The sequence below is a fragment of the Malaya genurostris genome, chromosome 3 (genome assembly GCF_030247185.1).
Source record: "Malaya genurostris strain Urasoe2022 chromosome 3, Malgen_1.1, whole genome shotgun sequence".
NCBI lineage: Eukaryota > Metazoa > Arthropoda > Insecta > Diptera > Culicidae > Malaya > Malaya genurostris.
This window is the reverse complement of record NC_080572.1, coordinates 175732347-175745697: the sequence shown is the minus strand read 5'-3', so window position 1 is coordinate 175745697 and position 13351 is coordinate 175732347. Positions and strand designations below refer to the sequence as shown.

General features: G+C 35.8%; 1 protein-coding gene across 7 annotated transcripts in view; it reads left to right on the top strand.

The window, feature by feature from the left end:
• Positions 1-13351, top strand: part of LOC131434739 (protein furry) — a 433830-nt gene that overhangs the window by 257966 nt on the left and 162513 nt on the right. The gene's annotated exons all lie outside the window — the stretch shown is intronic.

Below are 13351 nucleotides of genomic sequence, written 5' to 3'. Positions count from 1 at the left end.
TCTTTTTCGAACTGTTGAATGGTTTCGGCTGCCGATACATGTTTTCTAAAATGTGCTTTCGTAAATACCCAAAGTTCCTCAATTGGTCGAAGTTGTGGCTAATTTGGTGGATTCATATCTTTTGGGACGAAAGTGACATTTTTGGTAGTATACCATTCTACCGTTGATTTCGAGTAGTGGCAAGAAGCAAGATCTAACCAGAAGACAACAGGATCCTTGTAGTTTCGAATCATGGGTAGAAGTCGTTTTTGTAAACATTCCTTGATGTATATTTCGCTGTTCATTGAAGCAGTGGTGATGAAGGGTTTCGAAATCTTATCGCAGCTACAAATTGCTTGCCAGACCATAGCTTTCTTACCAAATTTTTCGACTTCAATCGATATCTCGGACTGGTTTAACACTTGCCCTCCTCGCACCGTATAATATTGTGGTCCCGGCATGGATTTGTAATCGAGTTTCTCGTAGGTTTCGTCGTTCATGATTATGCAGTTCAAATTTACAGCAAGAATCGTATTGTACAGCTTTCGAACCCTCGGCCTGATCGATGCTTCGTGTTTCGGACTACGTTTTGGTTGTTTCTGCTTCTTATAGGTTCGAAGATTCAAAGTTCTTTAGCACGAAGAACATTTGACTTCGAAGTGCTTACTTTTTTGGCCACATCCCGAACCGAAAGCTCCTTCTTTTGCTCGAACGCCTTCAGTATACGTTTATCCAACTGAGGGTTAGCAGGACTTTTTTTTCGACCCGTTTTCGGTTTATCCTCAAAGGTGTTATCCTCATCGAACTTCCTGATTGCATTTCGAACGGCTTTTTCACTTACTCCTTCCATTTTTGCTATCTTTCTCAGTGACAGTCCGCGTTCTGTGCACCATTTGTACACAATTTTTCGACGTTGTACTGCTGAAAGTCCACGCATTTCGAAACAAATTAATGAAAACGAATAAACAACTGCACAAGTGGTTAGCGAAGAGTGTAAACAACAGGACGCAGCCATAAAAATTGACAGATTCTGAACCATTGCGAAATGGCAGCGGTTTTTTGGTTACGTCCATACTTTCTGGGACAGTCTTTATAAGGTCTCTTCGTAATCCAAAACGCTATATTTGCAATCGGACGTTAACATTGTTAGCTATACAAAGTTTTATGGATCATTTTTGGATTTAGTTTTTGCGCTGTTCAACTCGTACGAGAGACAATTTCATAGAAATTCTTCTTTTTCTTCGCATTTGTATCTCAGTGCAAATTTTCACGAAAAATTTCGTCCTTTGGTAGCTGTAAAACCTCCCCAAAGTAACAATCAACGAAAAGGAAAGTGTTGGGATCTGGTATTTTACGTGTAGAAAGTGTATGCAAAATTCGAAAAAATGGTGCAGTAGTTTTTGACACGGGCTTTCAAAACCTTCTTTCGAGAAAAACGCGTTTAAATTTTTTTGTCTTTAAAATCGAAGGAAACAATGTATTACTCTAGGGACACCGTAGGTTCTAACATTTTCAAAAAACCATATTTCTTCTTTTGTAGTTTGTTATAAAAAAACATTTCAAGAATGTTTTGTCAAGTTTTGAAGTCAATCGAAATAGAAATCTTAGGCCTATGCGCCAAGCTCTTGTTTCTTCGCAGAATGAGATAGAAATTGAGAAATGCCCGTAACTTCCAGAGTTTCGTTCCAATAGTCTTGAAAATTTCACAGAACATTCTTGAAATGGTTTACTATAAGAAAATACTAAGAAAAAAAACTTTAAGGGACGGCCCTTAAATGAAACACACACAAAAAAAAACAACTGCCCAAATATTCAAAACACATTTTAGCGGTGATTTCAACAATAGTTGTGTGGTCCTGTTCATGAAAACTTGATTAGTGACTTCACAAAAGTTCCAACAAAAACCATAATTATTATTTTTTTATTTAAAAGATATTTTTATTCAGGCCTATTTGCGTACAAGCTTCACGAGGCCAATTGAGTCGATTTTTCAAAAAAATATTTTTTTGTGTTGGATCTTGTTGTCACCCTTTCCCTAGGGGAGAGGAGCTTCCATTTCCCTCCTGCGAGGATTGAGGGGCACTTTGTTCGTGGCTCGTCTCGTCATCCATTGCCGCATCTGTTGTTGATTTCCGTCTTGAGTTCGTTGCTAGTTGCTGTAGATGCGCCTTGTTGTACATTGGTTGCAGTTGCTGGTTGGTTGGAGGGTTAGTTGTTTACTGCAACTGGTGTACTTTGTTCTATAGGGGATACTGATGGTTTCGTTGGAGGGGATGCCATTGTTGTTGGTGACTGTCATAGGTGTACTGGGATTGTTTGGGGTTGGTGTGAAGAAAGCACCGTTGTCCTTTGGTGTAGTTGTCTCCGTGTCCAGTTTATCACATGGCTTACCGTAGTGAACAGCTTTTTGGCAACATTGACATGTGACCATCTGATTGTCATAGGTAACAAGTGATTTGCACGGGATTCTTGTATCCTGACCGAATGTCACATAAGAGGGTTCTTCTTTGGAATACCGGGGAAAAAGTTCTTCCACTTTTCTTTTCCGATAGAGAGAAACTTTCCGTATTGAGACATAGTTTTGCGAATATAAGGATCGATGACACTTGAGGGAAGATCATTCACACGCACTTCTATAGCACTATCTGCCATGTATACTGGAATGTTGTACTTAATGTTTTCTTGCTCCACATAGTGCACATTGCTATTGTCTTTTGCGAATTGAATTGCATCCGATTCTTTATAAAACTGGATGTAAACAACATTATTTGTCTTATTGCATTGAAGTAAATGCACACATTTAATGTCAAGATGCATTTGCTCCCTAAGCAAACCTTCAAGTTCTCGTATCGAAGGTCGAATTTTGCACTGCTTGAAGTCAATAAGTTCTTTCGTACCGGCGGTAGCTTTTGTTCGTTTGGTTCACTCATGTCGAGGTCGTTCTATTGTTCACTACATAATACTGTACTTGGTTTCTTCCGTCCCGAACGTAAGCGGTTTTGTTTTATCGACTGACTTGGATGAGATGTGAAAGCGAACTGAACCACAATTTTTGATTCGTACGAAAATGGAAAACAAAAATAGTGTAATAAAATTTCGTGCTATTTGCCTAAATTTTCTTTTGCATTATAGCACGTTGGCATCATTTTGTCTGGTGTTAATTTGAGGCGGTATGTATTCTCTGTGCAAAAACAGTGATGGGTGTATTCCACAGTTTTGGATAATATGCTTAGTGTTTACTTTTAGGAGATGTAAACAATGTGTCATATATTTCCAAGACATCAGGTATCGATTTCCTCGCTTCTAGTGTGACACTTCTTTAGTTGCCATTGTATAATTAACTCTAGGACGCGTTCGATTTTTTCTATAGGATAACAGAGATATTTTTGCCCACTTTAGGATTGTTAATTTATGTTGGTCCACTTTGTTAAAATATCCACCTAATGTTTAAATATCTTTGAAAACCCCTTCCGCAATAGATAATTTAATGTGATTAGCTTCAAACATCGGTTAAATTCATAAAGTTTGTTAGGTGGACCAAAATACCTCTGTTACCATACTTACACACTTTCGTGGGGTACATTTGAACCCCAAAATTAAAATGTCTCTAAAACTAATCATCGGTACAATTTCATTCCAAAACCTTTTGTAAAGAAGCTTCTACAATATTTATATATCGGTTTCTTATATAATATTTGAATTTGGTCAATGAAATTACTATGAAACATTTAATTTTTTATAGAACATTTTTTTGAATTACGTCAAAATTCCCTTTTACCTTCATTTTGAGAGCGTTCTAGGGATTATTCTGTACTCCATTACGGAAAGATGTGCTTTCGATATGACGGTCATACTTCTGTTCAGTGCAAACATCATCTAATACCTTGTATCTGATATTGCATGCAATAAATCTTTTAGTGCTAGAAAAACTTTAGAATCTTGTATGCTGTGGTGTCTAATCTTGCATCATAGATTGAGCAATACTTACAGAAATAATACTCTTATACGAAATTACTATGTTTAAACAGTTTCCACCTCTTGGATCAGAAAAACTTTTTTCAAGGTTAAAAATCAAATTCATTGCTCTATCCCCGTCTCGTGGGATAGAATATTTTAAATGCCCGAGTTCGGCATACCAAAATTAGCATTAGGATGGTAGTACGAAATGTTATCGATTTTTCTGTTATCAATTTGTTGTTTAGTTAAAGCCGTTAGGTACAAAAAAAACGGGATGGTGGGAGCCGAGGTACTGTGGTGAAGATAAACTTCAGATCAAGTCCTACTAGATCTAGAAGGCTCAAGATCTTACGGTAAGCCAAAAACAAGAAAAAAAAGTTAAAAAGAACAAAGGGGAGGGTCGCGGAAGGCAATCTGGAGAATATTGAGCTCACGAATGAGAAACTCTTTTGCCTACATCAGTTGCAAATAAGCAAAACGACTGAGTTTGGTAGTCAGACAAATCACGAATCTATGCCGATATGTTGACGACCAACAGAAACCAACATCGGTGATGGTCTGGGTCAGAATCACCCGAGAATTTTCAAAAAATAATTTGTTTTCAAGTGAAACCGTACGAATTGAAAATAAAAAGGTTTGGTGTATTTATCTTTTTGTCATATACCATTCGGCTCGACGAATTCAGCAAATCTCTCCCCCCCCCTCTCTCTCTCTCTCTATGTATCTATCTATCTATCTATCTATCTCACTATCTCTCTCTTTCTTTCTTTCCTCTCTATCTCTTTCTATCATCCCGATTCTATTTCCGATTCCGGAATTACAGAGTGATATGCACCAAAAAAAAAATTCACTCTTCTCAGAAATGGCATGACCGATTATTACAAACTAAGATTTAAACTAAAGGTGTTATGGTCCCATAGATCGCTATTGAATTTTATCTCGATCCGACCTCCGGTTCCGGAGTTACAAGGCAATATGTGCAAATCAATGAGAAAATGCGCATTCAATTTTCTCGGAAATTTCTTAACCCAATTTTACAAACTAAGATGCAAATGAAAGGCCTCGAAATTCTTTGTAAAGTCTCCGAAAAGTTGATCCAGATCCGACTTCCGGTTCCGGTATTACAGTGCGATTAGTAAAAATTTTCAATTTCGTGAGTATTTTTTCACAAGCGATGGCGGTACGAGATGCACATTTTTATAAAATTCACTAGTAAATTCATCTAGTTGGCAGATCTTGTTAGTTGTTGGATATATAAATCTACTTTGGGACTACTAGTGCCTGGTTTCCGGTTAACCCGATTTTCACAAATCATGATCCAAATTAAAGCAATTATAGGGCAATGAGTATCAAAACTTTCAAACTGTTATACAAAATGATGCAATATCGGTGCGTATCGGTACGTGCTAATACGGAAGAAGAAAAAAGCGCACCCACCTAGCGTGCTTTGTTAAATTTTGTATAGCGTGCAGTTTTGCCACATTTAAATTTATATTAACTTGAAATAACTGTTTACAAATTGAAAAGGTGATGGTAGTTTACACCAAAGAATTTTTTTGATTTTATTCAAGTTTGAAAAAGAAAATCTTGACAGAATCTTCGAGTGATAAAAAACAAAAGTAATATGAAAAAGGCATCATTACACCACTAGGTGGATTAAAAAAGGTTTTTGTTTCAATGTCGCACTCTGTATTCCCAAATACATTTCGCTATAAGGAGAACCTAGTACTATTAGTAGTAAATCAACAAAAATAACAAACGACGACGTAAAAAGGACAAAGTTTCAATTTGTGAAACAACTGTCCATCCATTCCTGTGCAGATTTACGTGCTCTGGGACCGATATCCTCGAGGTTTTAAATTTTTTACAGTTTATTGAGCTTTTAAATTTTTACAGTTTATGATTCAAGCATTGTAATATAATTTGAAAGGTAGAAACATTTACTTTTGCGCGTCTGCATGAGTGGCTGAGTATAATTAGTACAAATTTAAGTAATTAAAATTAAATAAGACTTCTCTAAGTCCAATTATTTGGCGAATTACGTTCTTATAAATTGTTTCATATTTGAATTTATGTTACTTGTGAATTTTATATATTCAACTAAAAAATTCCTAATATTGCTAATTTGGATTTGCTAACTCTTATTCCTTTAAAAATGCAAGAACCATAGTTGAAATGGCAAATTCTTTTGTTAAATCCACCAATTCGACGTGCTGTCATTTCTTAGCTAAGACACACTCCATTTTCATTCAACTTATTTTTTTAGTTGACTTAGCACAATAAAATATTGTTTTCAACAAATATGAATGGTTGACTTCAACAGAAGGTGTACCTAAATTCAATAATATTTTTGTTGATTCCAATTGATATTATTAATCTATTTTAGCAATAATATTTGTTGATTTTGGTATTAGTTTTAGTGATTACAACTAATTGTAATCACTAAAGTCGTTATTGATATCGACCATTTTTTTATTTGAACTTATGTCGACAGTTGATTTTAGTAACAATAATTTATATAATACAATAAAAAATCAAAAACAACAAGGAGCTACAGAGAAAAGTAACCGCCCACTACAGGTATTCTACGCAAACTTTGATGGCTAATATCTTCTAGATCCGAAACTGTATTGTGAACAGAAGAAAACTTACATTTCGTTTTGTTTCGATGCAGCTTTCTGCTGATAAACCATAACCAGCTGCAATATTGTCAAGTTGGAAGATACAACGAATTTCGTTTGGCATATACAATTAGAGTGCAGCACACGACACTCACTTCACAGTTCCAAAAAAAAAACACAATTTCCACTTACAGTTTAAGGCATTTTTAGATATACAGTACTCATGAGTTTTTGACTAATAAACTTGTCAATAAAACTAATTTCATTTTTGTTTTCTTTGTGTTGTCCTTAAGCAGTTATGGTGACAGACAGCGTCAATTTTTATGATTTCAACCACAGAATTAATTGGTAATAAAAATTTCGTGTTGGATTGAAAGTTTGGTGGTTTGTGTTCGGAATATTTGCCAACTAATCACATTCTCTAAAAACAGAAACTTTTCTCAGCTAAGCAAATTTTGAATTTTAAATAATTTATTACTTATTCTAGTAATTTTGTTGTTAAAAACAACTAATTCAAAAACAGTAAAACGAATTAGGCGCAGAGCTAATTTCGGTCGTTCCGTGTGTGAATACTTTAAGCTCTCCACCTTTTAGTGAGAAATTGAAAAGCTTGATTCTTGAAAGTAAGAACTTTCCCAAAGGTAGATTTAAATGTTTTAACTTACCTATACAAAGTGTATGCTGCTTTCAAATATTTTTGCATTTCATCATCATAGATTTATGTCTCGATAGATGCATATAATTCGAGACATTCCCAAATGATTGAGCCGTGAGGAACGAAAGAAATTTCCAAAAGCCATGGAAAATTGTGTACGCTAGAATAGAAAATAAGTACATAGTATTATAATGGAAGAAGCTCTCTTATCATAAATATACGTGAATTCTTATAACTGACTGCTACGCTAAGAGGAAATGGTAATTTGCTAATGGTGAAACCATTTCGCTTTATCCGCTCACGCCCTGAAGTGTTTATCAATAGGCCATTTCATATCCTCCCGCGTTTAGTACTAAGAATCTAATCGTGTTCCATGCTTCAGATTTATCGCGTGAAATTGAATATGTTGTTCTCTTATTATTTTCATAGAAGCACTACGGAAACTCAGTAAATGATATTTTAATTCCAGTTCAAGGAACTTTTGCTGAAACATGAAAATGACCGGAGTTGTGAAAGCCTTTCATTTTAATGGTTTTCTTTCGAAGTAGTGTCAACAAGTAGCTAAATATTTGAAAAGGAATGCAATTATAATCACGAGTTACACTTCGCCAACAAATGGGTAACCGGGTTTTTATTAGTGTCAAATGCTAAAACGACATTCGTTTACCGCAAAAATATTTACAGCAGATTTTTGACTGAGATCTCTGCATGCTTCGTGGTAAACAAAATCGATTATTTTTATTCAATATTCATGGAATCCTGTCAATGGCGTTGTATTTTCCGACCATTTTTTTCTACCGCGATTTCAGCCGCTTCTGCTTGATAGTCAAGACAGTATCAATACCCTCTTTAGAAGATTTACTTTATTTCCTATCATTATATACCGTTCATGATTGTGTTACCGCGAAAATGTTGCTGCTGGGATGCGCGAGTCGAACATTTCGATTTGGTAAAGGTAACGAATTTCCAAAGTAAAATGAAATCCGGGAACTTTTATATACATTTTGATGGCCAAAGTTAATAACAAATTATTAGATGTTCGTTTACGTAGCAGTTGATATAAGCTATAAGAAAGTTAACTTGAAATTAATTTTCTTGAGAACATTGACAGCTAGAGGAAATTGAATCAATATGATTATCCATAACGATAAGTACAAATAAGTTTGTGGGAACGTGATTGCTCTTCAATTTTCAGTACAAAAGATGGAAGGAACTGATTTGAGCCCCTAGCAAACTCATTTTTACGTGTTTTGCATTACTGCTCTGAACAACTGCTGGAAATGTTCAACACTCTTATCAATTCACTCTGTAATTCCGAAACCGGAAGTCGAATCAGAATGAAACTCAAGTATTTTCTATGGGACCATAAGACCTTGAATCTAATTTGTGAAAATTAGTTCAGCCATCTCCGAGCAAAGTTGATGCACTTATTTTCATATTTTCTGTGCATTTTATCCCATAATTCCAAAACAACTCAACTTGGTATTGACTCGATAGTGTTAAGTTTATTAACTGGATTCGATTCCCAACCTCGCACAATGTTTTTCTAACTCAAGAGGTCAAAAGGTTAAAACTTCTACATTGTATGCAAGAGACCGACAGTGGGTTGGCGGACAACGACAGCTTTGAAATGCGAAATGATTGCACGCTCCCTTGAATGAAATGAAGTTAATTAGTTGCACGATCAGTATAAAAACATTAGACGTGCTACTTGAGAACAAGTAGTAGATGAAATAGCACATGCGCTGAAAATTCCCGGGCCTAACAAAAATAACACGATTTTTTGGGTTCAAAATTAACTTTATTCATCAATTCAACAATTCAGCACCGCTCTAACATTTCAATACCACTTTTGTAGAACGATTTATCTTTTGCCTCAAAACCGGCCTCAATTTCAGCGATAATCTCTTCATTCGTGCGAAATTTCTTACCGGCGACCATTATTTCAGGTCTGCTGGGAGCCAAATCTGGCGAATTCGGTGGATGCGGGAGCAGTTCGAAGTTTAATTCATGTAGTTTTTCTATTGTTTTGATTGACTTGTGACACGATGCCTTGCCTAGACTAAACAAAATTTTTTTCTTTGCCATATGCGGTCGTTTCTTTGCAATTTCATCCTTCGAACGCTCCAATAACGCTATACAATTTTCACTGTTAATGGTGTTTCCTTTTCAAGATAGTCGATAAATATTACACCATGTACATCCCAAAATATCAAGGCCCTAACCTTTCCAGCCGAATGTTGTGCTTTCGGGTGCTTTGGATTTGGTTCACCAGTTGCTGTCCACTCAGATGACGTACGTGTTGATTCCGGAGTGAAGTGATGAATCCATGTTTCATCCACTGTCATATATCGACGCAAAAATTCTAGTTTTTTACATTTAAACATGACCAAATACTGCTCAGAATCATCAACACGTTCTTTGATATCTCTACGAGGTCAACTAAATCACGCAACTCCACTTTTCGATCGTTAAAAAAGATTTTATGGATTTTTAAAATATTTTCTGGTGTTGGCGCCTCATTTGGACGTCTCTACGACCATGTTTGAAGTCAGCAAAGCAACGTTTTATTATTGTTTCTGATGGAGCGGAATTTCCATAACACTCTTCAAGCCAACACTTTGCATTGCTTGAACGCTATTTTTCCCAGTGTAAAATTAAAATACGAAATTAGTTTTGATTCATTGTTCTGAAAATAACAAAAATAGTGTCACTCTTAGCACAATAACTCACAAACTAATGAATAGAATATCATGAAATTTTAACAGCTGTCTTTTAAAGGTTAGTATTAGCTGAAAAATGGTGACTGCAATAAAACTAGCGCCATCTATGTGTTAGGCCCGGGACATTTCAGCCCATGTGTTACATACGGACATAGAATACGAGGTTTTCCGGATTTTTACTTTGAAAATTTCAAGAAATGCATGACTCGGAAGAGTGAAGTATTATCAGGTATGATAACTAATTAAATCAAGTTTGGATTGCGTCTACAAGTGCTAAAATGGACATTTAATATAATTTGCAACCCCCGAAAGGATTTAGAGATTTTACAAAAGTTACTACATTCTACACTCCCAGAAGATTGCAAAACATTTTACAATACGTAAAGTTCGAAAGTAAATTCGGCATCCCATTCCTAGATCTGCTGAAACCTTTTATGGTCAATACAGAAAGAATTCATTCACTCTAGGAAGAACAATGAACTATAGCTTCTTACCATATTGGGTGAGAAACGATAGCGTATCCTTCAATTTTAGCTCCGCATGCACAGATTCAACCATGTATGGAGAACCAAAAACTCGGATATGTAATTGCGTCAATGCGGGTTAGTTACATATCAGACGATATGAAGTACCGTAAACGCATTCAAACAAATCACACGAATAATATTCAGCACGCTGCATATTAGCCATGTGGTAGTTGAGTTTGAAATGTCCGGTCAGATCTCTGACCAGAATACTGCAATGATGCATGGAAACATCCAGAGAACATTTTGATACTTTTAGATTCAAATCTGGTAAAAATGCTTTTGTTTGAGCGCATGTTTGCATACTTCGCCAGCATGTTTGAATGCAACCCAACAACGAATGTTGTGCTTTATCCACCTACATGACAGTTGAGAAGCTGGCTCAGGACCAATGAAATCTTTTGTTGCACCAGTTCAGGCCAACTCATTAGCCGATTTATTTTTAGTAATACCAGAATTGCGAAGTACTATAGATGGTCGCATTTCGGGTATTTATACCCGAAACCCGATCCGAACCCAGACCCGACGGGTTCAGAAAAAATTCGGATTCGGGTCGGGTAACGATTTTTTCATTTTGACCGGGTACGAGTTCTTAAATTTGGTTGGGTTTCGGGTATTCGAACCCAAATAGTCGATGTTTTTCGAGTTCAGTTCGAGTACGGTAAGGACTTCTATTTTTCATCGGATTCGGTTCGGGTTCTTGTTTGGAAGAAATTTTTTTTTCTGTGTTCTTCGTTAAGCTCCGAATACTTCTAAAATTTCTTTGAAAATAGAATTTATAGCAAATGTGAGAATATAGATTTTATAGCTTAGTGAGATTATTTTGCCTGTTGCTAACTTCAATCGATCGATGAACAAAAATGATTAGATGTTCGCTCTGAATTCCATATATGAGCCTGAAACTTCATCAGTTTTAAAATTTATATGAAAATACATAATTTTGTGATACTTTTTTTTTAGAAAACATGAAATATTTTCCCTCCACATATTTTTGCTGGCACAAACTTCAATCGATTGGGGGACAAAAATGCTTAGATAGATTAAATATTTTGATATTGCTGTGTAGATATAATATTTTTTAGAAACTTTGAAATAATTTACGTCTTGAAAGTATAGTTTGTATCAACACCAATCAATGAGAATGCAAAGGTACCTAGCTTTTTGCATAGCACTCCTCAAAAAATGCCGGGTATTTCTAATGTTATAAAATTTCCAACGTCTATTTTTGTGAGATATTTGGAGAAAACTTAAAACACAAATCTTTATTTTTTGTAGCTGGTTTCAATAGCTTTGAATTTTAAGGGGCGGGTAGGGTCTAACTCTTGAAAAATCATTCATTATTTTCTTTGTATTTTCTTATAGTAAAACATTTCAAGAATATTCTGTGAAATTTTCAAGCCTATCGGAACAAAACTCAGCAAGTTATGGGCTTAATCTTTGCTTATCTCATACCTGTGAGCTCGGCCCACAGGCCCAAGATTTTGAAATTGGGAATTTGAGATCTAGAAAAACTTCTACTACAACTATGCTGCTTTGATTTGTTCAATTCTGATTAGTTTGTGCTGAGATACAGTGGACACCGCAAATCATGATTTTTAACAAGCGTCCCAAAAATACCTCTTCGTCGAATTATTTATCAATATTTTTCCACGAAATAAATACAAAATGTTGTTCGAATGATGCTTTTTATTATCCTAAACTTTTGAATTTATTTTGTTGAACGAAAATTCTGAAAAAATTCACAAAAATGATGATTTTTTTCATCATTTAGACCCTACCCCTCTAGCTGTATGAAAATGTAGGATATCGTAGATTATAAAATTTAAAAAATCGGATTACTAACGGCTGAGATATAGTCAGTCAAAGTAAGCGTTCTTATTTTTACTCAAAAGTCTTTGGTTTGTACTTTTTCTGATCACTGCTAGTAGACAACTCTATTTTCCATAACCCGTAGTTTATTTCATTCTCAATGAATACACCTTCCTAATGGTGATAAAACTTTTAAAATCGGTTGAAAACTTGTTGAGATATAGTCAGCCTAATTTAGCGTTCCCACTTTTCATGGTACCCTTGGTAGTCCACGTACTTTTTTACCTCCTTGATATTAGGAGTGTTAAAGCTGTCTGATTATCGGAACAAACAAAAATTCGTTTTCCACAGATTATTTGATGAAGTGCCGATTGTATCCCACGCAGAATGCATGACTCAAAAGAGTTGATAAACTAAGGGAAATTTATCCGTTCCGTCGCATCTTTTCCAACACAGTCGAAAATGCATACGACCGAAATGATAGAACCAAAGACAATGAAGTGTGGGTGAACAATTAAACGCTTAGAAATTAGAGAATTTGAGCTGAGCTGAGCTGAAGTAGACTGCCCGTAGTTGAACTTCGTGATTGACCGAATGAGTAAAAATGCACAATGAACCAACAAAATGATGCTTGAGAGAGGCGAATCATTCTCACTGTGCTTACCCACTGATTCAAAACTTTAAATAAAATGGTCAATAACGACGCCGGTCACGACCAAAGGCTGTGCTACTGAGGGAGGGAAGGAATGTTAGTCCGATACTCGTTGTTTCTAGAGACCGCGGGTACAACTGTATCTCCACGAGCATCACGGGATAGGAGATTTATTAGTAGGGAGGGAAAGGGATCCGGATATGTTTTGACAAACAATATGATCTCAACAAAACCTGATTTTCGATACTCAGGAGAAATATAATAAGTAAGAAAAATATAAAATATTTGCAAGGAACGATCTCACCAGTATCCTTTTTCTCCTGCCCGCTCTGCTGTCAGCTACGCGAGATGAAACACGACCACTGAAAGAATAAAAAAAAAAAACACTCATGAATGGGTCCGCTGCAGACCAACTTTGGACCTTCCGTCTG